Source organism: Myotis yumanensis, unplaced genomic scaffold, assembly GCF_028538775.1.
Source record: "Myotis yumanensis isolate MYYU_CA2020_CCGP unplaced genomic scaffold, mMyoYum1.0.hap1 SCAF_2, whole genome shotgun sequence".
NCBI lineage: Eukaryota > Metazoa > Chordata > Mammalia > Chiroptera > Vespertilionidae > Myotis > Myotis yumanensis.
In genome coordinates, this window is record NW_027223753.1 from 185,148,928 (window position 1) to 185,172,866 (window position 23,939).

The window sequence follows — 23,939 nt, forward strand, 5'->3', positions numbered from 1 at the left end:
GTGGGCAAAGGCTGTGTGAAGCACCTGGACTGGTTCTTACCTGGCCCCACAACCTTCATGTGAAGTAGATGGTATTTCACTTTCACAAATGTAGCAACTAAGGTTGAGAGAGGCTGGGGATTTGGCCAAGGAGTCTCAGAAAGTGATGGTAGGAAAGTCAATGCTCTTAATGAGCTAGTTATAACATCTAAACATCAGGCAATGAAATACAGAAGTGGAAGAGGTGATGAAAAATGCACAGGTCAGTGAGTTCTTAAAAATTAGATTAAACAAGCACGTGGAACAAAATTCAAAAAATAAAGACAACCCATGAAAGTAAATTTTCCCTACTATCCAGTCTCCAGTTCCCCCCTACAGAGGCAACAGCTGTGAGTTTTGGGTGTATCCTTACCAATATACAGAATTAATGATTTCTAAAACACTTTTTAAAGTAGCTTAAAGAAGGTTATCATTTATTATCATGTAGTCCAGATGGTTAAAAGTGAGAGAGAAAAAAACAGCAAAAAAAACAAATTATAAATAACTACAGTCATATCCCTCCACGGTGATTTTTAATGAGATGTGCCATGATTAAACACAAAAGCAAAATTACTTCACAAAGCAGGGCAGCTTAGCAAGCTATTGATGAGAAGACTGTTAGAACAAGGTCTCTGGTACAAAGGATTTCAAGATTCTATTATTTTCAATATCTCAAAAAAGGACTTAGCTGAAAGGACTTAACTAAAATAGTATCAAACAAAGACCTGAGCAAAGATAATCATGCTCTGTTTTTAACAAATATTTATCGAGCACCCACTATGTGCCAGACACTGTACTAGCTAGCATTCTAGGATTCCAGAAATAAAGGCATGAGGTTAAGCAGCACTACAGTAAAATATTATACTCGAGAACTAAAACAGAATCCACGCTGGACACTTCTGACAAAACCACACAGTCAACAGACTCCGTGTTTCTATGAAAACCTTCATCTGAGATAAGCCCCAAAATCTAAATTTGGGTTCCCAACTGTGGCCTCTTTTCTAGTCTTAAGTGTCCCAGAAGATAAATTTGTCTTCCAAACATACCCCCTGCCTCAATCTTTATTTCTGATGGGCCAGTAGGATACTAGAATTGTTTCTTTAATCAGCTCATATAAAATTCAATCATATATTTTACAAACTGGGTTTTGTTTCATTGAATAGACATTATAAAACACTCATTATAAGGAAAACAATCTGTACCATTAAACATCACTGATGTTCTATCCAATATACACTAAAATATGTATTTCAAAGATTTCTGACATGTAGTTACTAATTTTAGATGTTGGCTCAAATATTTTTTCAAAACAAAATATCTGATTCTTTCCTACATCCCTATTGGGGAAGGGTAAATGAAAATAGTATATGATACACTGAAATTCAGTTTATATGCATGTTTTTTATAACAAGTTATTTTTTGAAGAATCATGACAACTGATGACATTCTCATAAGCAGCTCTGTATTTCATTTATTGTGAATGAACACAAAGCAAATACCAGGTGTTCCTTAGAGCTTCAAAGGTACTGAAACAGAAAATTCACAGGAGATGACAACACTCATAAAGAAACAAATTAGCAGGTGCAAAGACACATCATGTAAGGGCACATCTATTTACTGTTTCATATGAGCCCATTACAATTACATTTTAAAATAAGATATGTATGCACCCACATTACTAACTCAGACAAACATTTATGAAAACACAAAATTGTGGAATTCTTTAGAAAAAAAAAACACTTTCTTTCTTTCAAGGAAAAAAATCATTGTCTTAGTAGATGAAAATGATAATTGGTGTATTCATGGTTTATAAGTAAATAAATGAATCTAAATGTTTGAAAGCATGGTGCTTGCCTATATTCTAAACATTCCCTATGAATATTGATGACATCATTAATGACACTAATATAATTTGTTAGGAAAATGTAAGGGGACTGCCTTCATTTATTTAATGAATACTTATTTAGGTTCTGCTCTGTGCAAGACACACTCTTTTGTGCTGAAATCATACAAGTTCTAAATTTAAGATCTATATTAACAGGCTTTAAAATCTTTCCAGAAAAATAATTTCAAATTGCAACTGCTACAAAATACATGTTCTCCAATTCCATTTTCTTATTTCTCCTTATGTGAAAGCACAAAAGACACAAAATATATACTTCAGTTACTGTTAAAGAAGAACTCAGACACATGAGAATGAAAAAGATAATTAACATTTTAGGGTTATGAACTCAGGAACCCCACAAAAGTATCTCAGAAATACCCAAGGGCCCCCCACACCATACTTTGAGAATCACAGCACCACACAGCAAACAGCTTAGATGTAAAAACAGAACATTTTAAATTCACTCTCTGTAGACAAAGATTGTTGTCTCTCCCTTACACTCTGTTCATCACAATTCACCTGACAGTCTCTGAACAGAAAACAAATTGATCCAAATGAAGAGGTATCCAAATTCTAGCATGGATTGCTCTCTCCAGGATTTTATGTTACACTCTATAAAGCACTTTGGTGAAACATATTCATTTAGTAAAATCTTGAGGGAAATAAGCAGCAGGCTGGAGGGAAAACAACATGACTGTGGAGGGCCAAGTACTCCCCTGCTGGGACTGCCAGGGAACTCCAGGACAGGGAGGGACCTGACCCCAATAAATCAGGCCCATCAGGTGGTCAGTCTCTCCTGTAATCAAACTTATGCCCTGGATTCAAAGCAAATGATTAACCAAGGAAATAAAAACAAATAATTTTGTGTTGCCATTCCCAAGTAAGAATCTTATCTGCTCTGATCTGCAGACCTTCATTTACTGTTCAATGAGCCCATTCTAAGTCCGCAGAAGACTTGATCCAGTATTTTCTAGGGTCACTAATTTATTTTCTTTTGCCACAGCCTATTAGTCTTTCATTAAAAAACCCAAAAAGAGTTTTCTGAGGCATAAGGAGAGCTCTTCAAATGAGAACCTCAAGTATCAAATATAGACAAAATAATTAGTATGATGGTGAAATTCATTTCCTATAGCAACGAATTAGCAAAATCAAAATATGCCACAACTAATTGATTTACATTCAGCAAACACTGTTAGATTAGAGACTTCCCTTTCATTTTAAAAATAGATTTAACAGGCATATTAATTTTCCACTGGCCACTATAAATAAATGGAACTCTAAAACCTCTTTCTTTGCAAGGGCGTTCTGGCCAGTCACTGTTAGCCTGACCCTGAGTGGAATGTGTATTTACATTGCCAAGAGGCGGCATTGTGTGCTGGTGGGAAACCACTTCTCACAAACCTCCCATTCAGTGCAGGGCTCCACAATAGGTACTCACACAGGAAGCAGGCCTTGCTGAGAGCACCTCTGGCTGCTCCAGAGAGAACTTTCCAAGGCAGCGGGATGGTGAGCCACTGCAAAGGCTCCGTTCACAAGCGTAACTGCCTACACTTCAGAGTCAACAAAGCTAGCCTTGTCCTCAACCATCCCCCCAAGTGCTCCCCAAGGTAAAAGGGAAACTGTCAACATGTCATTTCAGTTTTCTAGCTAATCTCTCAGGGCATCACTTTGTTTAAAAAAAAAAAATTACAGAGCCATGTATGACATTGTTTTCTGAAAGAAATTAAAAATACTCTGAATAAGCTATTGCTTTTCAAGCCAAATAAAAGGTGTTAATATTGACTATGCAATTTAAAAAATCAAAACTTCAAAGATCACTTCATTATCTCCACTGGAAACTCTGGTCCCTTAAATATTGACCATTTTGTTTAACTGCAAAGCAAAGAAAAATAATTCTTTTAACTCCTCAAGTAAAAAAGGGGGCATCACCAGCATCATGTCAATAATAACTTCTGCATAAATATCTGAGAAAATAAAGGTAATGGTGACCACTTACACAGGACATCAAATCAATCAACTAGTGGTTGAAAAATGCAATAAATAAATAGATTTTGTCAATTCAGTACCAAACCACTGGTTTGATTTTTCCCTCCCCACTACTTGAGCCTGTTAGAAATGCACAACCTGGTTCTTTCAAAAATGTGATTAAATTCTCAACCTGCAAAAAGAGAGGTCACAGCTGCTTCCTACAGTAATATTTTTAGGCCATTAAATAATTTAATGATATTAGGTAAAGGGTAACTCCTCTGGCTTTTTCTTTCTCATTTCTCTAATTAAAGAACTGGACCCCATGATCAAAGTCCCTGCCAGCTCTAATAATCGATTTGGGTATGGCAACAAAGAATATCACAATTAACACATACATCTTAAGGGTTTATTGGGAGTCTAATACTTAAGGCAGCCACCATAAAATAAAAGGTATCTGCAGCCTTTCCAACCATAAATAATACCACTTACTGGCTTTAGGAAGTCACTTCTGCACTAGAGAAAAGTTTAACCAGAAATACCACAAGGAAAGGCTCACAACACAGTGTTTAGTGAAATGTATTCAGAGTACAGATGCATATATAATTGTTTAAAAACTAAAATGAAATAGAGCCAACACATTAACAACGGTTAATCTATGGATTATGAAGCTTTCCTCTGTACTTAGTGTATTTTTAAAGTATCCTACAATGAGCATCTATAATTTTTATAATGATAAAAGTTAACTTTTAAAAACTCCATATAATTCAATTTACTGTGCACCATATAATTGTTTAAATTTTGAGGATGAAATACTTTCAAACCACTGTAGAGCAGAAAGACCAAGGGAATATGGGTTTATTCAAGTCTCAGAACTAGTCTCCACCATTCAGCCCTACCTCTGGGACACAACAAAGGAAGAACATCTGTGGTTAAGTAATGGACTTGGTAACATTAAGAAAACCAGCCCTCAGGTCATGCTTGCTGAGTCATCCCTAGATTAGGCATGCTCACTAAGACCAACCCAAACAGTTTTTTTTAAAGGAAGGAGGGGAAAAGCAGGTTCCCCAGTCTTACTTTTTTTAGATAACAAGCACTCCAAAAAATCCTCTTCCAACTGCCAAAATAAATCAAACCTTCTGGGTGGAGAATTCCCTGTCAATCAAATGAGACTCAGTAAAGATAAACTAATAATAGAAATCGGTTACATACTTAGCTGTGCTAACTAGGCGAGTCCCTAACTAGCACAAAGGCCCTCAAAAAAAAACACACTAGCTATGAGCTAGCTATGAAAAGCACAGGGTGGGGTCAGCGAGTTCCCTGAGGGTTGGCAGGCCTCATTCTCAGCGGAAAAGTTACTAGGCACTCTTATCTTCCAGGGTCTCTCTACCCCACCCTCCCTCCACCGAAGCCTTCTAAAAATATTTGTCCCATGTTTTAATTCCACATCCCCATATATTATAACATATAATACATGTTCACTCTAGGAATCTGGAAGGAAAAGCAGGAATAAAGGTTCAATTATTCACAATCACATCACCCAAAAGCATCCACTTAAAATGGTGATGTGTTTCATTTCATTTTTTTTCTACCCACATGAAATCTATAAAGTTAGAGGGTTACAGTTTACACAGTACAGATTAATGCCTATTTTTTTAATTTTTGATATTTTATCATTATAACAATGACTGGAGAACTTGTTCCTAAATCATATTTTCAAAGAGGTGGCAAAATCTTCTTCCAGGGTCCTTAACCTTAGCAGAAAGATTTGGGGCCAGGGAAAACATGACATTCAGCCAACATGCCCAAGTGCCCCCCTCCCCTTGTCATGATTCTTTTCTATATAACTAGAGGCCAGGTGCACAATATTCATGCACTAGCGGGGGAGGGGAGGTGGTCCCCTCAGCCTGGCCTGTGCCCTCTCTCAGTCCAGGACCCCTTGGGGGATGTCCGCCTGTGGACATCCCCCGAGGGGTCCTTAGCACTGCCTCTGAGGTGGGAGAGGCCTCTGCCGCTGCACTCTCCAGCTGTGACAAGCCCAGCTTCTGGCTGAGCGACGCTCCCCCTGTGGGAGCACACTAACCACCAGGGGGCAGCTCCTGCATTGAGCATCTGCCCCCTGGTGGTCAGTGCACGTCATAGTGTTCTGCCATTATGTCAATTTGCATATTAGCCTTTTATTATATAGAATAGCAAGTTATAATGGCATAATACTCTTAGATTGTGTACAAGTACTTAAATAGAATTATAAAATGAATGGCCCCTACAAATTACTGTAAATTCAATTCTTTGTTTATATGTTCTTAAAAAGTAAAGTTTTATTCCCTACTTCCTAAGAGCTATGGGATATCTTATGTTAACTAGTCATAACACTTTCTTCACAACTATAAAAGTACCCTATTCTCTCAACAGAACATATATACCAGAATCATGGCACTTTGTCATGAAATACTTAACCCTGAGCATCTAGGTTTATTGCTGCCAGTAAAACTATTAACAGACAATCAGACTGGCAAAGTGTATGATGTGACTGAAAATGTCTTAGTATAAGGTATGAAGACATACATCACACACACAAAAATTGTGACGAGTTGGAAGCTATCTCATCCATTCAATGGAAGACTATGCAGCCCATCTTAAATGCTGTAGAAATCAATCTGCTAACAAAGAAAGATGATCACAACATACTGTTTATAGGGAAATAACAATGGGGGTGAGGGGGAATTACAGGTCTGCACTGTGGTCTTATTTGTGCAAAACTAACAATATGTTTATTTTTCACGTAGAACAAAACAGAATAGACACAAAGTATTCACAGTGATTATGATGAGGTAGGTAGAATGAAGAATTTTTTATCAACACATTCTGATTTTTCTTATGATGCTTTTGTTTGAGGGGAAAAAGGTATATAGAACATCTTAAGGGCATCTTAAGGGCAACCATCATATTTGTCAAATAACCTAATGGAAAAATGAGAAACAAATAATAGTCATCTGGTCAATGACAATTCTATTATACGAAACACACCTTTATGACTTCCTGCTATGGCTCCCTGATTGTGACAGCCCCACCTCTGTGCAATAGCTCACAGGTGTGGTTTTCCCTTCATGCTAGACAGCTGGACTCCCCAGCAGGGATGGTGAAGACTACGAACCTCTACCTCCTAGAAGCTATTTTCAGTTTCAAAGTAACATCATAGGATCCCAAATCTAAAAAGGAACTTTGAAAAGTTCAGTTATGACTCAGACTTGTACAATATCTAAACATCCCTAATAGACGAGAAGCTTCAAAATATCATAACCCGGCATTTTATTTTATTACACTATATCCTTCAGTTAGTTATCTCAGGATTTCCTCTCAGTCAGTAAAAATACATTTATTTAGAATAACAGGATGGTATGAATAAATATGGTCAGAATTAGACATAACTGTGTCTGAGTCAGTGAAAAATATAAATTGTTGAATATTTTTAAAACATCGCTATTGAAAGGATTCTTCCTTTCATGAAGTCTGTTACCTCTGACCCTTCCTTTCCATTACCACCATCACCAGCAGCAGCACCTTAGCTGAGGAATTAATTCAAATCACTTCTAGATTCTGGAAACGTCTGAAACCAACTTACCCTGTCTACCCTCTCACTTCCGTCCATGGTAACCTGCACATTCAGGCCACTTCTGGAATGTCACTTCCATTAAGCCGCTACTCATTCCCTCACAAACAAGTGATCCTTCAAGCAGAGCCCAGAGAAGTGCTCATAAGAGATGTAGAAATACCTTTTAACACACATTTTCATGTGGGATTTGTATTATTCATCTTGACAAGTATAGTCTCTGAAGAGCAATTTTCTAAACTGTGTTGCTTCTGGTATTATTACTTGGAGTGGTCTGGCATTTTACTGACCTTATGTGTGTGTGTGTGTGGTTTTTTTCTCACATGCCCACTCCAATCAATTCAGTGCCTACCTAGAGTGCAGTGTTGAGAAAGATTCACTGCCCTTGTTCATTGATAATTAGAAATAACTGCCAAGGTCATGAGATTCAGAAGCGAGTAGATCCATGTCACATATTTACAATCCACTGGTTAGAAAGAGCACCAAGGACCCTCCCACTCAAGGGTTCTCAGTCAATCAAGATCTGTAGTAGCAAAAAAGAAGAGGTACATTTCATGCTGGACAGGTGGTAGAGACAAAGTCTGCACCTCTAATTCAGCATTTCATAGACAATATTAATGTCAGAGAATTCAAAATTGACTAATGCAAAAAAATATTAAGCTAATCTAACGAGGTATTAGGATTAAGCCCGCCTACTCAACTCATTAAGCAGACATCACATCTGACAGACATCACAACCACATCACTACTACAAATGAATAATACATGTTGAAATCATATGTGACTGAAGTGATGAAAAGCTGAATTGATAAATCTAGAAATTCATTCCATCAGTTGTTCAATCATTTATTGGGTACCTTATGTGCCTGGCACTGTGCAGACACTGGAAATCCAGTTTTGCATATTCAGCTGACTTTGTAATGGAGCTAAGATTTCGAAAGACCTTTAAATAGTGAATGGAGAGTGAGATTCTCAAACCTCCATGTCATTAATCTTTACAAGACAACCTTCTTGGAATCCTTTTATTTATTTATTTTTTGGTAATGCTTCAAGATCCTTCTTTCAAAGATATTAATATATGGCTATGAATGAAATTATTATCTAAAATCATCATTCTGCTGAGGGCTTAATAAATCTGACATTCAACTTGTGTGTGGTATTGTGGCCACCGACCTCCTACCTTCAATCAACTGATGACTCAGTACCGGCTGTCCCAGGGAAATCCTCCAAACCTCACAGAGAGCTGTGCCATACCGCATCCTGTTTCCTCCAGTCACTAAGGAAATTTCCTCACCCCTAATGAATTCTTACTGTTTTATTCCAGGGCTTAAGAAAATCCTTAATTGCCCCTAATCTTATATTGTACTCCTACAACACACATTCTAAAAGTGTTTCCGTACTTTCTTAATTCACATACTTAGTAAAATCTTACTAGTAAAAGAAATAATTTGTTGTGAACTAATTTTTACTTTGCAAAGTCCTATAGGTATTAGTTACTCACTGTGAGTTTTAAAAGCTCATATCACGTTGAAAATCCTATTTATTCAAAGCTAATTCTGTGAAATGTGACACCATGACAAGTCAGTTCTCTCTCAATGCCTTTTCTGTCCCTAAGAAAGCTAATTTCCCTATCACTGGAAGCAGAACCCTGAATATTATTTGGCCATTGTCTATACATCTTAAAAGTCTTACTGCTGGATAAGTAAGGATATTGTTTTTTTTTAAATGACTTCTGTACAGACTAATCATTTTATGTATCACATATGTCCTATGATAATGCTATTATCACAAATAATGAGATCACACTCTCAGAGTAGCTACTTTTTGTAGAATTTATTTTAAAAACGTTTATACAAAAATTACATCTTAAAATATATTTATGAAGATGGAAAAATGTGTGATTTGCTGTATGCAAATAATATTTCAATTTTAAAAATATTTCACAAGGAATTCTAGCACTGGACACATGGCCTGAAATCTACATGATATGAGGAAAGAGGATCTTGGTGGCAATCGGAGATTTGGGTTTAATTTAAATTCCATTACATATACCAGCTGTGTGTGTGACTTAGGTTTCTCAGAGCCTATATTTATCTGCAACATAAAATGGTTGCACTCTATTACCTACAATTCCCTTCTAATTCTAAATTCTGTGATTCTAATACAGCAGTTTCTTTAATTTGGGATCAGAATCATAAATAAAGGAAAAGTTTGAAGAAATTTTCCTTAGAAAGCACCTTGTTTAGCCACAGATCTTTAAAGAAAAATTACAATAGCTGTATAACACCCGTTCAAGTCACACCTTGAATGATAAGCATTTTTAGGCTGCCAGCTTTTCCCGGAACAAGATGTGGCAAGCACTTCTCTGGTTCTAATCTTTTCATTACTTTGAAATGTGAATGGCTGAGGTGATGAATGGTAAAAACTTCAAGATCCGAAGACAAAGGCAGTACATACTGCACTATCATTTCTGCTAATGTGGACTGTGTCCTACAGATTTCTGAATGAGGTAAGCCTATAGGGCTCACAAATTCCCCTCCAAGCCACCAAGTAGTATAAGATCACAACTGAAAAACCACTAAATTCTTGTAGCCCCTGGCAAATTCCAAAGATTCCACTCATATTTTTACATCAGCATTCACTTTTCCATCATGAAGGTTTGAGTTCTCTTCCTGCATGTTACAACCTACATTAATTCCAAAAATACAACTTCAGCATTTAAAATTTGCAATAGAGTTTTCTAAGTTTTCTCTTTTCTTAAGCAAGCAGCACTTTGAAGATTGTCTAATCCAGTCCTACTTTTGAGAGGTCATATCACTGATTACTCTTGCCTCAGACTTATTCTGATTTCTGAATGTATTTTCTACCTTTTTATAAAGGAAACTTAACCAGACTATAAACTCTTTATAACACCCACACAAGTATAACCGCTGTTATCAGTTTCTGAAATGCTAATTGTCCCACTGCCTTTTCCCCAGCCCATCAGCTTCTATCTGCAAAGTCCCAAACCTGGCAACTACTGAGGCTCTCAGAGAAAACAAGTATTATCTATGTTGTAACAGTAAGTCTCCAAAAGAACAACACCACCAGGAAAAGAAGACCACAACTTAGATGATAGTTTACAAGAGAGGCATTGTAAAGTATGTGCCTTAACTAGAGCACATTATATAAAAATAGGAAACCAATATAGATATATCTGCTTTCTAAACAGAAGGAAGACAGCCCTGGCTAGGTGGCTCAGTTGGCTGGAGCATTGTCCCTTACACCAGAAGGTTGCAGGTTCAAGTCCCAGTCAGGGCACATGCCCGGGTTGCTTGATCCCAGGTTGGGGGGGCCCTGGGTGGGAGGCAATGGATGGATGCTTCTCTCACTCATTAATATTTTTCTCCCTCTCTCACTCTTCCTCTCTCTCAAAAATCAAGAAAAACATAACCTTGGGTGAGATTTAAGAAAAGACACAAAATTATCCTCCACATTCCATCGAGATTCTACACTAAATTTTAACCACTGCCTGACATCCCTAAGAGTGGCCTGGAAGAAATGTAACTGCAAACCCAAGTAAATAAGTTGAGGAAAATAGATAAACCCATACAGAAACAGGAAATGAGTATATGTGGTACCCTTGTTTTTTTCTAAATCCATCCAGGTGAGAATTTCCAAAGTATATGCCACAGAACAGATATTCTGTTTCATGCTAATACATCTTATGTGAAAAAGAAATTCTACTATCAAATAAGCTTAAAAACGTTGGGTTGAACGGAGAGGTTCTTTAATGCTTGACTTCAAAGAACTAAAAATCCACTGAGAATCTCTCCAGAATCAACTGTGTTTAAACACACAATCTTTCTCAAGAGCTAGTGTTTACCAAATAATGCTTTAGCACTTAATTATTTTCAACTCTTCTAATAAAATTATGTGAAATCTTTATTTTCTAAAGATTATCTAGTGGTATAAAATGTTATTAGCACTTCACTCAGTTTCTTCACATAAGAACTTAGGTCAATTTTTAGGTAAAGAGTCAAAGAAAATTGGTTCCACTGATTCACTTCATAATCTAATAAGCAATTCATGGCTCTAAAGGACTGATTGCACAATGTTATCCACCCATATAACAACAAAATATAAGACACATTAACCATGGTTTGGAATTGTCTCGTTATGCAAATTTCCCCTAGGAATAGTATGCCATTTGTTCTTTCTGTTAAAAGGGATCCAAAGCTTAATTTTCCAAGTCTTTAAGGCAACAACAAATCTAAAACATTCACTTTTTCTGGATAAAGTATCACTTTTTCCAAACAATAAAATGTTTTCTTAATCTTTTGCATTTCCTGCCATCATTACAAATAGAAAAAAATAAATCTCAAGTAGACAGGAAATTGTACAAATAGAGACTATATACCTATCCCCTCTAATGTCGTACCTGACCACTAAGCAATGAGACCACATACTTTCAACATCTAAACAATTATATATTCACTAGAGGCCTGGTGCACGAATTCATGCATGGGTGGGGTCCCTTGGCCTAGCCAGCGATCTGGGCCAATCAGGGCTGGCCGGCTGGGGGGGGCAGAGAGCGGGAGGTTGGCTGTGGGAGCACACTGACCACCAGGGGGCAGCTCCTATGTTGAGCATCTGCCCCCTGGTGGTCAGTACACATTATAGCAACTGGTTGTTTGGTCTCTTAGGCTTTTATATATATAGTTTAACAAAGGAAACATTTTTTCCCCAGACTCCACTTCCAAGTTACCACTTCCTGTCAAAGCACCGAAGTTCATTCCTGTAAGTCCGAGCTGCTATCTCTGTGAGTTTTAAAAGCTCCCTTTTGCACATGATAAGCAATCATAACTACAATTATAAAAACTACAGACCTAAAAGACATAGAGGTCTTAGATAATCATCACATCATGTTCAAATTTCTACAAGAGCCAAGGACATACTGTAATGTGAACGAATGCCATGGTCTGCCTTTTCTTTTTTCCTCTTTTGGAAAACAGGGCTACAGAGAAAGATTTCTTCACATTTAAAATTTAAAGTATGCACAAGGGGGAAAAAACAACTGACAGTTTCAGTAGAAAGGAGTCAACAGAGAGCAGCAGGGACTGCTGCTAATGAGAACAAATGCCCCTTCTAAACTCAGTGAGTTTGCCCGGCCAGTGTGGCTCAGAGGTTGAGTGTTGACCCATGAATCATGAGGTCAAAGGTTGTGGGATTGATCCCCAGTAGGGGGTGTGCAGGAGGCAGCCGATTGATCATTCTCTCTCACATCACTGATGTTTCTATCTTTCTCCCCCTTCCCTTCCTCTCTCTGAATCAATAATACACACACACACACACACACACAGCTATATATATAAAAGCCTAAGCGACCATCTGAGCGTCCAACTGGTAGCTATGAGGTGCAATGACCACCAGGGAGCAGACACTCAACACAGGAGCTGCCAAGCGACAGCAACTTTGCAGAGTGCCCTCTCGCACTCCGGGACCCCTTGGGGGATGTTGAATTGCCGGTTTCGGCTCGATCCCCACAGGCCAGGCCGAGGGACCCCACCTGCCAGAGGGACCCCGCTCACCCACAGACACCCTGCGAGCCCTGATGCCACCCCAAGGTGCGGCTGGTCGGGGAGGTACTGTGAGAGGTTGGCTCCAGGGCATGTCTGGCCCATCTCGCCCAGTCCCACCCTGCCAGCCACCTTCTAATTAATTTCCTTTCTATGTGCACAAATCTGTGCACCGGGCCTCTGGTATACGTATAAAACTCCGTGAGCTCAAGACCTTCACTCCCATGCAGAATGCAAGGCCATGCTGCAAGATTTCAAGAAAAACCAGAAATCTCGTTTTTTGTGAAATCCTTTATTTTTTCAATGTTGCTTCCAATTTAGAAAAAGAACACTATACAAAGCAGAAAACAAAATCTGTAGGCCACATCCCTAGCCTGCTAACAAATTCAATTTCATCAAATCATGAGGCAATCAGTAGTGCCTAAAGATAGCTGATCATCTGGCCAAAGCTGGAAACATAATCAAGGAACTGACTCTCATCAATTTATAATACCATGTATTATGAATTCATTTAATCACCAAATTTATTGAGTACCTACTAAGGGTTAGATGTTGTTTCAGATATTGGAAATTGACTGATGCTCAAGAGAAAAATTAGACAAAAACCCTTGTTCTCCTGGAGTTTACATTCTGGTAAGGGGAAACAAACAATGAACATAGTAATAAGCAAGCTATGCAGTGTGTACTTAATGTTAAAAAACAAAGAAGGGAAGTGGAATTAAGAGTACTACTACATACTTAGTATTCTGTCTTGCAAAGATTTTGTTTGGGACCAAAATCTTTTCTAAGTAGTTAAGAAGCCTAACATGGCAAACATAACGAAGCAAATTAATTTTCGTATGCCTCAATTTCCTTATTCATAAAATAACAAGGTAACTATTAGCTTAGGGTGAAATCAAACCCCATATTCAACTTGATCACTAACATACCCACACAAACATATACACATACTATCATGGAATATCTCATTCTTCATAGGTCTCAGAAATAGTTAATAAACCCCAATGGAATCCAGCTGTCACTAATTCATTACCTCTTACTTCTAAATGAAGAAACTAGAGTGCTATGTCAGACTCTGAACCCTGCATTTCCAATCCAGTCTTCCACTTCTGTCCCTCAGCACAGGCTACTTAAGAAGAAAGCAGAGAAAGTTCTAGGCCAGTGGTTCTCAACCTTCCTAATGCTGTGACGCTTTAATACAGTTCCTCATGTTGTGGTGACCCCCAACAATAAAATTATTTTCGTTGCTACTTCATAACTGTAATTTTGCTACTGTTATGAATCGTAATGTAAATACCTGATATGCAGGATATATTTTCACTGTTACAAATTGAACATAATTAAAGCATAGTGGTTAATCACAAAAACAATATGTAATTATATATGTGTTTTCCGATGGTCTTAGGCAACCCCTGTGAAAGGGTTGTTCGACCCCCAAAGAGGTCGCGACCCACAGGTTGAGAACCGCTGTTCCAGGCAGAATCCTAAAAATCCAGATTAGGTCACCTTCTCTGAGCCTGAACTTGTTTACCCATAAAGCAAGAGGGCTGCAGCGGAGGGACGCATATTTTTTTCCAATTATAATTCTGATGCCTCTACATTCAGCCTATACATGGGTGGGACATTCCTTGCTGCTTTGTTCAGTGTTGGAGTGGTTTATGAAATGTAGTCCTGCTGAAAAGTTGGAGGATGAAATAGATGTCCTCTCAAGATGCCTCCTGGCCCCATAATCCCATGATTGTGCTTATAATGGAATTTGGCTAGCCTTATAATTAGAAATGTAGCTTGCTGGTCACACATCTGGATCAGATAAATCTGCACAAATAGCATTTCACCAGAAGCAGAAATGCCAAGCATATGACAGCTGTGTTGTTACATCAACCTTGCAAGTAACAAGGAATACTATTTATCCATAGAAAGTAAACGACAACAGTAGACAGGAATAAAGCTGACTTTACTCAAATCATTTTGGGGTAGGATAAATGTTTATAAAAGAAAAAAGATATACTGGTGAAACTTCCATATTAATTTACAAGACTGATACAGAAAAGGATTCCCACACATAAAACACCTCAAATTCCAAAACACTATTTCCTTATTTCCTGCAATCCTAGTTAATGATGAGTTTATTGTTATTGAACTTTCGTAAATGTAACAGGCTCCTCTGACTTGCATGTCAACATAGCACGTAGAACCATGAACCTAATCCACAATTAAGTATTAAAGTGTCAAATGTACTCTGGGAATATTCACCTCCATAGAAAATAAATGTGTTTCAAGTTAACAATTAATTTCACTCAACCAGTGCTGGATAATATGAAACAAGAGGAAATTATTTTCCTAAAAAGAAATAAAAGCTCTTCTTAGCCAATTAGGTAAGCATTAACTACCTTACACTTTGAAGCACATTTCTTAAACCCAAAACCTTAATGTGCTAATCTAATTGCTCTAAGGAATAACTGACAAAAGGCGTGACTAATGGCAAACAGGTATGAATACAAAATCTGTCACCTATTACTAACATTACCAACACAGCCACTCAATCTTCTCATTTACAATACTGTTCACAATTTCATTTTCCACATTCAAAAATGTAGTCTGACTCTGAGTGATAATGAGGTGTCAATGCAAGTGCAATTATAAAAAAATTACCACTTTGCTGGGGGATGTTGATAATGGCAGAGGCTGTGCATGTTATGGGGGCAGATGGGTATATGGGAAATCTCTATACCTTCCCCTCAATTTTGCTGTGAACCTAAAACTGATCTAATAAAACATAAAGTCTTGAAAAATATATTCAATATAGTGTAAATTTAGGAGAGAGAAAGAAAATAAACTATTACATCAAGTCAATGCCCCTACATTGAAATGTATGCATGGAATAAGATCCTAAGATTAAAATGTGAAACTTAAAATGTAAAACTTACAATAGTCACTTTACATATAAAACACAAATATGGAAAATCACAATACACATTAGCATGTTTACCCTTATCTCAAAATTCCAGACTCAAGTCAGTACTGTTTGTGCCATGTAAAGAAAAAACAATGAGAACAAAGATCAGAGAGCCACGGAAACAAAAGAAGTACCTCAGAAACCAGGATTACATTTCTGATTGATGGAGAAAACAGTGATGATTGAAGAGGTCAAGACAAAAGCAAATTTCCATGGTTCTGAATGGAAGAATCCACAAGGCAATCTGACCACATTTCCTAATATTTATTGAAAACCACGAGTAACAATCAGTGTTTTTGAATCAATCTTGAAAGGAATACAGATGATTACAAGATTACAAAGCTGACTCAAGAGATGAATCTTTAGAAAAAGAGTTACTAAATCACAACTTTTAATGTTTATATATAAAATTTTAAACTAAAATGACACCCTGGTGATCAGTTAATGAATTTTTAAAAGAGCATTAATCAACTCCTTCCAAACACTGGGAAACAAATTTATGCAACTAAAGTTAACTGATTCTCATTCCTAAGGAAGTTACCACATGGAAAATAAGTTAGCAGTTCAAAAAACTCTACAGATTTTGAGAATCGAATGGACACATACATACATTCTATGTGTAATCATAGGCTGTCCTTAATAAATACAATCAACGGGAGACTCACCCTCTTTGGGGTTAGGCTTTTCCTAAGTAAACATCAACTATGAACTCCTGATGGGCATATCAGTGAACCACCATCAAATTATAATTGAGAGCGTGAGAGCGGGGCCTTCTGGCTTTACCAAGGAGAAAGGGCAAATGGGCAGGTTCCATCCCTTCAAAGGTACTGTCAAAAATTCTAAGATTCAAAACAATGTCTTCAACCTGGAGGGTGAGAACTCTCAGAATAAGGTAAGAGCTGAGCCACACTCCACTTCAATAATCAATGTATGAGACATCCAATCTCCTTCCAAAGCCCTGGGTGTAAGGCAATAAGTGAAACTAGGTAGTGTGCCTTCCCCCCTTTTTATAATTCTTTCAGGTAATTGAATGTCATTAGTAAAGGCCTAGAGTGAAGTATGAACTTTTTATAAGATAAAACTTATTTTTCTGTTCTGAGTTTTTCCATTTGTTTTCTGAATTTAGGGATTTAAACAAACTCTTAATTCATATTTAAAAAACAGTAACAACTGGCCTGTTTATCAATCTCTTTCTCTCTCTCCCCTCTATTATTTAAAGTCATTCTTTTCAAATCTGAGGTTTCAGATTTGAAACCTAGCATTTGAAATTTTGCATAGCCACATAGGTAGGATTTCTTTCAGTTACCAAGGCGGCTAAATTAACAGCAAGTCTAGCAGCACACAAATCCACTCACCCACTGTCTTTTTTTTTAAGAAACAGATTTTCTACTTCCATGCTTTTCATTTCCAGGAACAATATTTCTCTCATGGCAAGCAGAGGCCACAAAAACAAGGAGTAGCCCTGATCACAACTCAGCCTTGCTTCCTTCTCTTACCCAACACCTCACTTTAAATAATAATGTCCTATCTTCCCTTATAGAAATTGAATCTCATCTTAAAGGATATTGACAATGTCCAAGATTGTAGCTATTTAGGTACTATTTGCCATCTCCACAAACTTCAGTGTGTAGAGAATTGAGTGCCAAAGTAAGACCCCAACAATCGCAACAAAGGAATAATCCCAAAATACCTCTGCTTTAATAAAATGATGATAAAAATGTTCTGCAAAATTTCTTTCCATTATCTTTGGTGTCGATATCTGCCCAATGCACTTGCCAGTTTGTTCTTCTTGGTCTCTCCTCCTATTAAACTAGCAAGGAGCACTTGGAGTTGTTTATAGCTCCCAGGACAAAATCCCGCCAAGGGCAAAAAGCTGCTTGGGAAGAAGGCAGACTCACTCTGGATTTAACAGGCACAAGATTCCTGCCACTCAATACAGATTTATTCATTTACCCCAATTAGCACAGGATAAAAGAAAGACACTGAGGCCTCATTTCAGTGTCTACACTAACTGTATAGTTTAACGGCTTGACATTTATAGTACTTAGTATAAATTGTCATGTCTTCCTAAATCGGGGGAGGTGCTGATTTATACAGATGTCAATCCCTGCTGAAGGCCCTACTGCCCACAATTTCTGTAGGGGTATGAGTTCTATTATCTCAAGGGTAGCTAAAATACCTATGTCACACTTTAGTTTAAAAAAAAAAAGAAGTCAGTGGGCCATCTCCTGTACCAAATAGCAACTGAGAGGCAAGTAAACACATTCCCATGGCAATCATGTGACACTGATCACCAGAATTTCCTGTGAAAGGCTGCCTTGGGCGGGAAACCTCCAAAACTTACCTGATTTGTCTCCCTTATATTAAGGAAATGCCACTCAAACCAATGAGCACACAAAAGACACCTGCATGGGAACAGGCAGAAAGCTATCCTCAAAGTCAAAAGCATTTTGTACCGATTGCCCTCAACCAAAGAGGCCAGTGTTTGCATCTTCCATGATCTAAATGCTTCAGTATGTTCAAATATTTACCTGATCTACCTACTGCTCATTTCAAAGAAGCTAGGGAAGGTAGACTTCTTTACAATCTGAAATTTACTATTTCCAAACAAATGAAAGTGAATGCTCTCCACATACATTGTCCTATTGGTCAAATGGCATTCCTTAGGACTTGGACACCTGTGCTCGCCCTCCCAAACTCTAAGATTTAATTAACATGACAATATTAGGAAATAGCTATTATCATATGTTTTTAAATGGGGGTGCATTTTCAAGAATCAGTACAAAGTGTCATCTCATTTCAAAGAATGTCAAGTGGAAGTACACAGAAAGAATTTAAAATACGATAATCTAAATCAGATATTTGTCTGAAATCATATAGCTAGACATGTTCTCCTTTCTGTGCATTTTATTTGGTTACTATTTTTGTTTTTGAGGTATCGTTCTAGTATGAAAACAAAAATTTGACTTTTTTTTTAAGGTTACTTTAATACTATTTGCCCAAGTACTTTTCCAGTCTTACCTTTGTGAACTTAAATTACTAGGCAACTTAAAAGTATTCCAGTTTTCTTCAAGGGGGAAAAAAAAAGTCAAATATTTCTATAGTGGAAGCTTTTCTACATGAGATCACAGAAAAGAATTCATTAATTCTCTTTCAGACAACCACACTGAAGGCCAAAATCTTTGTTCAGGGAAGGACGAGAGCATTCATCAATTAAGTGTAGTAATGTTTTAGGGCTTTGTTTATAAGCCCAGCATAAATCACCATCTGTTAACTTGGACTAAAAAACTTTAATTGATGTTTATGTAGTTCAGAATAAAGTAAAAGAAGAGGCCTGTGTGAAAATGCCACCCCATAAAGATTTTCACACCCCTTGATCAATACAATCCCATTCTTACTGAATAATGTCATGTTTAAGGCTTGCTTCCCATGCTCTTTCATTCTAAACATTAGTTTCTTGTGTTAGAAATATTTACATCTTCTAGGAAAATTCCTAATTTGCTAATTTTTCCAATAGAAAGAAGAAATTCTATTTTTTAAAAGGCAAATAAATTACAATCTCACCTAAGCACAGATTTTTTAAATGCTTCAGATTTCTTAAATTACACTCAGTTTTAGAACAGATATGATCTTTCTTACCAACTCATTCCATCTACTTCAAATGCTAGGTTTCCAGTTGTTCTTTCTTAATTAATTCTACTTCCTATAATCATATTCAAATTGTACTATGTGGCTTGATCACTGGTCAATGTAATTTCATGTATGTAGATTTTATTTTCTAATGCGAATGCAAACTTTGAAGACAGAGACCACATCTTTATTTATTTTGTTCCTTCAAACTTCTTCCCCCCTATATATTACTTTATATACAACAGACATTTTAAAAAGTTAATTCGATTTCTCAAACTATCAACATTACCTATGCCAAAGTCACTCTAGAAATTGTTATTATTTAATTTTATAAGTATACTTCATTGTCCCAAATACTCAAAGACCCCTCTTGATGCCCTTGTGACCTAAATAGAATTCACAGGCTTTCATCACATATAATGGAAACTTTCCACCTTCCCTTAACCACTCTGAAACTCAGGAAAAATAAGTTAGTATGTTTGCACTTTGATAATTTTTTAAGTCTAATTTCCACTCAATATGTATAAGGAATTAAAAGAAAACTTCATACATACACTCTCTCCCTAGGTGCTGACAGTGCATTTTTACTGAGACGTGCACTCAAGTGGAAAGGCAGGAAGAACTCACAATTCAAGAGGGGAAATGCCTAACAAGCATACAAAACTGAGCCATAAAAGACCATGTGCAAGTCAGTGCTGAACGAGAGCTCTATGGGCAAGGGCCTGGTCATGATTCATCATCATACTCCTAGCAGCTAGCATAATCCTCTACAACACACTCTCTGAAAACAGAGATTTTTTGCTTTGCTCACTGCTGTATCCCCAAACACCAAGAACAGTCCTAACACAGAGCAGTGCTCAGTTAATATGTGTGGAATAAATATTTGTAGAAAAAATATACAACACATAGTAGACATTCATAGGAAAGTTGGTGGAATAAAGGCCTGGCACTAGTTGAATTCATTTTAAGATTATATTTCTTGTAGTCACAATTACTTTAAGAGGGACACAAACTGTAAGTATCCAGGGACAGTTGACAAGAATGATGGTGACTCAAAATATCAAATCCTACAGGGAAAAGCTTTAAAAACGGGGAAACTTACTAGTAAGACTGTAGAACAGAAGGCAAAAAGGCAAACAAGCTAGCTATAGTTGAATTTAAGGAGCTGGCATGTGAACGAAGAAGCAAACTTGCTCTGGGTTGCTAGAGAGTAGTGTTTTTTGAACTACAGGTCAACACTCATTCTTGGGTCACATAATCAATTTAGTGGGTCAGTGACTGGCATTCTTTTAAATAGAATAGAATTGTATCAAAAAGAATAAAGGCAAGTATTGATTTATAAAACTTTTGATTCAGTTTTATGTATATAAATATTTTTGTGTATGTGTGTTTGCTGGGATGCAAGGTAAAATATATCTCAATGTGTCCCAGTCAAAATACATAAAATAACAGTGCTATAGAAAGTCTATCTTTAACCATGACAATTTGAGGCAAATATGAAAGTTAGATGTCAAAAAAGATGAACTGATCACTTCCTTTTTTTTTTTTTTTTTTTTTTAGTAGTTAAGCTAGACCAGTGGTCAGCAAACTCATTAGTCAACAGAGCCAAATATCAACAGTACAACGGTTGAAATTTCTTTTTAGAGCCAAATTTTTAAACTTAAACTATATAGGTAGGTACATTGTTATTAACTTAATTAGGGTATTCCTAAGGCTTAGGAAGAGCCACACTCAAGGGGCCAAAGAGCCACATGTGGCTCGAGAGCCCCAGTTTGCCGACCAGGGAGCTAGACAAATTAGGCTAGCCTTTTCCCATATGGTATTGGATAAAGCTGGTCAATGTTGACAGATTCCTAGTGCAGCTTTTTTTTTTCTTTTTTAAGAGGGAAAGGATAGGAGGGAGAGAGAAATATTGATGTGAAAGAGCAACATCAATTGGTTGCCTCCTGCAATCAAACCAGTGATTTTGGGTGCATAGGACAACACTCAACCAACTATGCCACACCAGCCAGGGCTGATTACTTCTTAACATTGAAGTCCTTTGCCAGTGGATATTCATACCGACTAAGAATTGAAAGAAATGTTAGTTACCACCTGGCTTACTTCCTTCATTTCATTAATCATAAGAGTGAAGATACCTAAAACCAATCTTGTAATTAGGGGCAGAACCAGGACTAGAAGCTGTTTTTGACAACTAATCCAACTGTGTCGTTAGAGGGTCACAGTGACCCTGTCAAGCTGGTCACTGTGACCACGTCAAGATGTCATAGAGGGAGTCTTGGCACTAAGTACAATGGCCTCTCTGATGTCTATGGGTTAAAATTATTTGATGCAAAACTATGACAAAGTATTGTACTTATCTTTTGATGATCAGATTTATAAATTTCCAGGATAAAAAAGATAATAGGGATTTCATTTACATATATGTCATTATTTATAGAGCTCAGGACCTTGAACATGACAAAAGTCATTAAGGAAAAACTAAAATAAAGACCTCATCATTCAAAGTTTTATAAGACATAAAGATGAGGAATAACATCCTTTTGACATAAAAGCATTAGGTAACCCTAACTAAAAGGAAGAAAGTCTACCTTGAGATAGTTTGCAGAGCTTAAAAGTCTTTGAAATTGGAACACCTCTTGCCATGTTTCTCCCCCATAAAAAGAAGTTAACACCTAATCCTTAAGTATCTGTAGCAAAGTAGAAAGGAAGCATTAATAAGACCTGCTCACACCATTCCCTACCAGTCCAGTCCCACCCACATTTTCACGACCCTCCACCTCCTTTCATAAGAGAAAATGATTCCTTACAGCAAACCCCTCAGGAAAACATGAACTTCCATGAAGAATCAACAGCAAACTTTTAAAAGGTATATTATTTAAGGTTTTTAAGTCACTGTCCCAGTTTTGGAGGCCTGTCTGTCCCTCTGTTTCTTTTAGGCCCTAGGCACAAGATAACATGGTTTAGGGCATCTCTCTTTCTCTTAACTTGGTGAGAAGAAACCCATAGGTTCCTCAAATACAGACAGTGGATAAGTGATATGGAATCTTCCATTTTTCTACTGTTTCATTAAAATCAATAAGTTCAAAGAGTTGTGATTGGATCATGTTTAAAACTCTAATTCTCTACACATACATACAGTCAAACATTCACACATGCAAGGCAAGACACTTTTGTTATTGGAAGGAAGCTGGCAGAACAGGGTGAGTAGTTTGACACTGATGACAACATCAATTATGTCAGATGTAGGTCTGGAATAAGCTAACTAGCTCTCCAACTGGTAATCAATCATATAACTGTGGCCACTAATGGATATGGGTCCTGCCAAGTTTCATGTGCCCAATAGTTACAAAATAACTTCTTTTCTGTGTATCTCAAAACAGACTTAAATTACCTTATTTTTCCAGTCCTTAAAGCATAACCCATGCTATACAGTAGGCAACTTAAGATATCTAAGACATCTTCCACTATGAAATCATCCTCCACAGCCAGAAGGCAAGATTCTATAGTCACAGGCAACAAATCTTTACTGCCTTTAAAACAAGTTACTCGCGTGCAAAAGCATGAAGGGCTGCTCTTAAACAGAACTAATCTAACATCTTTAAATTAGTAAAGTTTTAACTTTGTGCTAATTTTTCCTTTTTAAGAAGAGTTCAAGGCTCAGTTGTCATTCCAAGTGCTTGGTACATGTGCTCTGTGTGTGCATGCAAGCTGGTTTGATATGTGTGAGCACATGACACGTGTATGCTTTCCAATTTATGGACTACATAAGATCTATCAATAGGAAACTAGATCTGAATATTGGCCTAGTGGAATTTTGAAACTGCTGCTACTGTCACAGCAAGAGGGCCACCTCAATGTAGTCAACTATAGTCACAGGCTAGCTTAGCACTAATGTTATCAACTGCATAAAGACATCTCTCAGGACAGAAGCATACTTTAAATTAAATGACTGGAAAAATGAGATCCAACATATGTCAACTCATTTATAGACAAGTATATTTCAATACATCTTTTGCAAGGTCATAACTAGATAAAGTGCTCCTCCAGAGTTATCATCCTGTGGTACAAGCCTTGCTTGAAGATGCAGCACAACGCTGTCCTAAACTCATGATGGAAGGCTGGTTTTCAAAAAGAGAACAGTTCTTAAGGGCCATGTGGTAAGGAAACTGGCCAGGGTAGGGGTTGGGGGTGACCTCAAAAGAAAGGTGATTTCTTTCTCTGGCTAAAATAAAGACAGTTTCTCATGAAGAGGAGGATATAAAACAAGATCAGTTAGTAAATTTACATAAGCTATTGACCCATCACAAGGCCAAC

General features: G+C 37.2%; 1 protein-coding gene across 3 annotated transcripts in view; it reads right to left on the reverse strand.

The window, feature by feature from the left end:
- The window catches only part of FNDC3B (fibronectin type III domain containing 3B), a 334,918-nt gene that overhangs the window by 279,062 nt on the left and 31,917 nt on the right, over window positions 1-23,939 (reverse strand). The gene's annotated exons all lie outside the window — the stretch shown is intronic.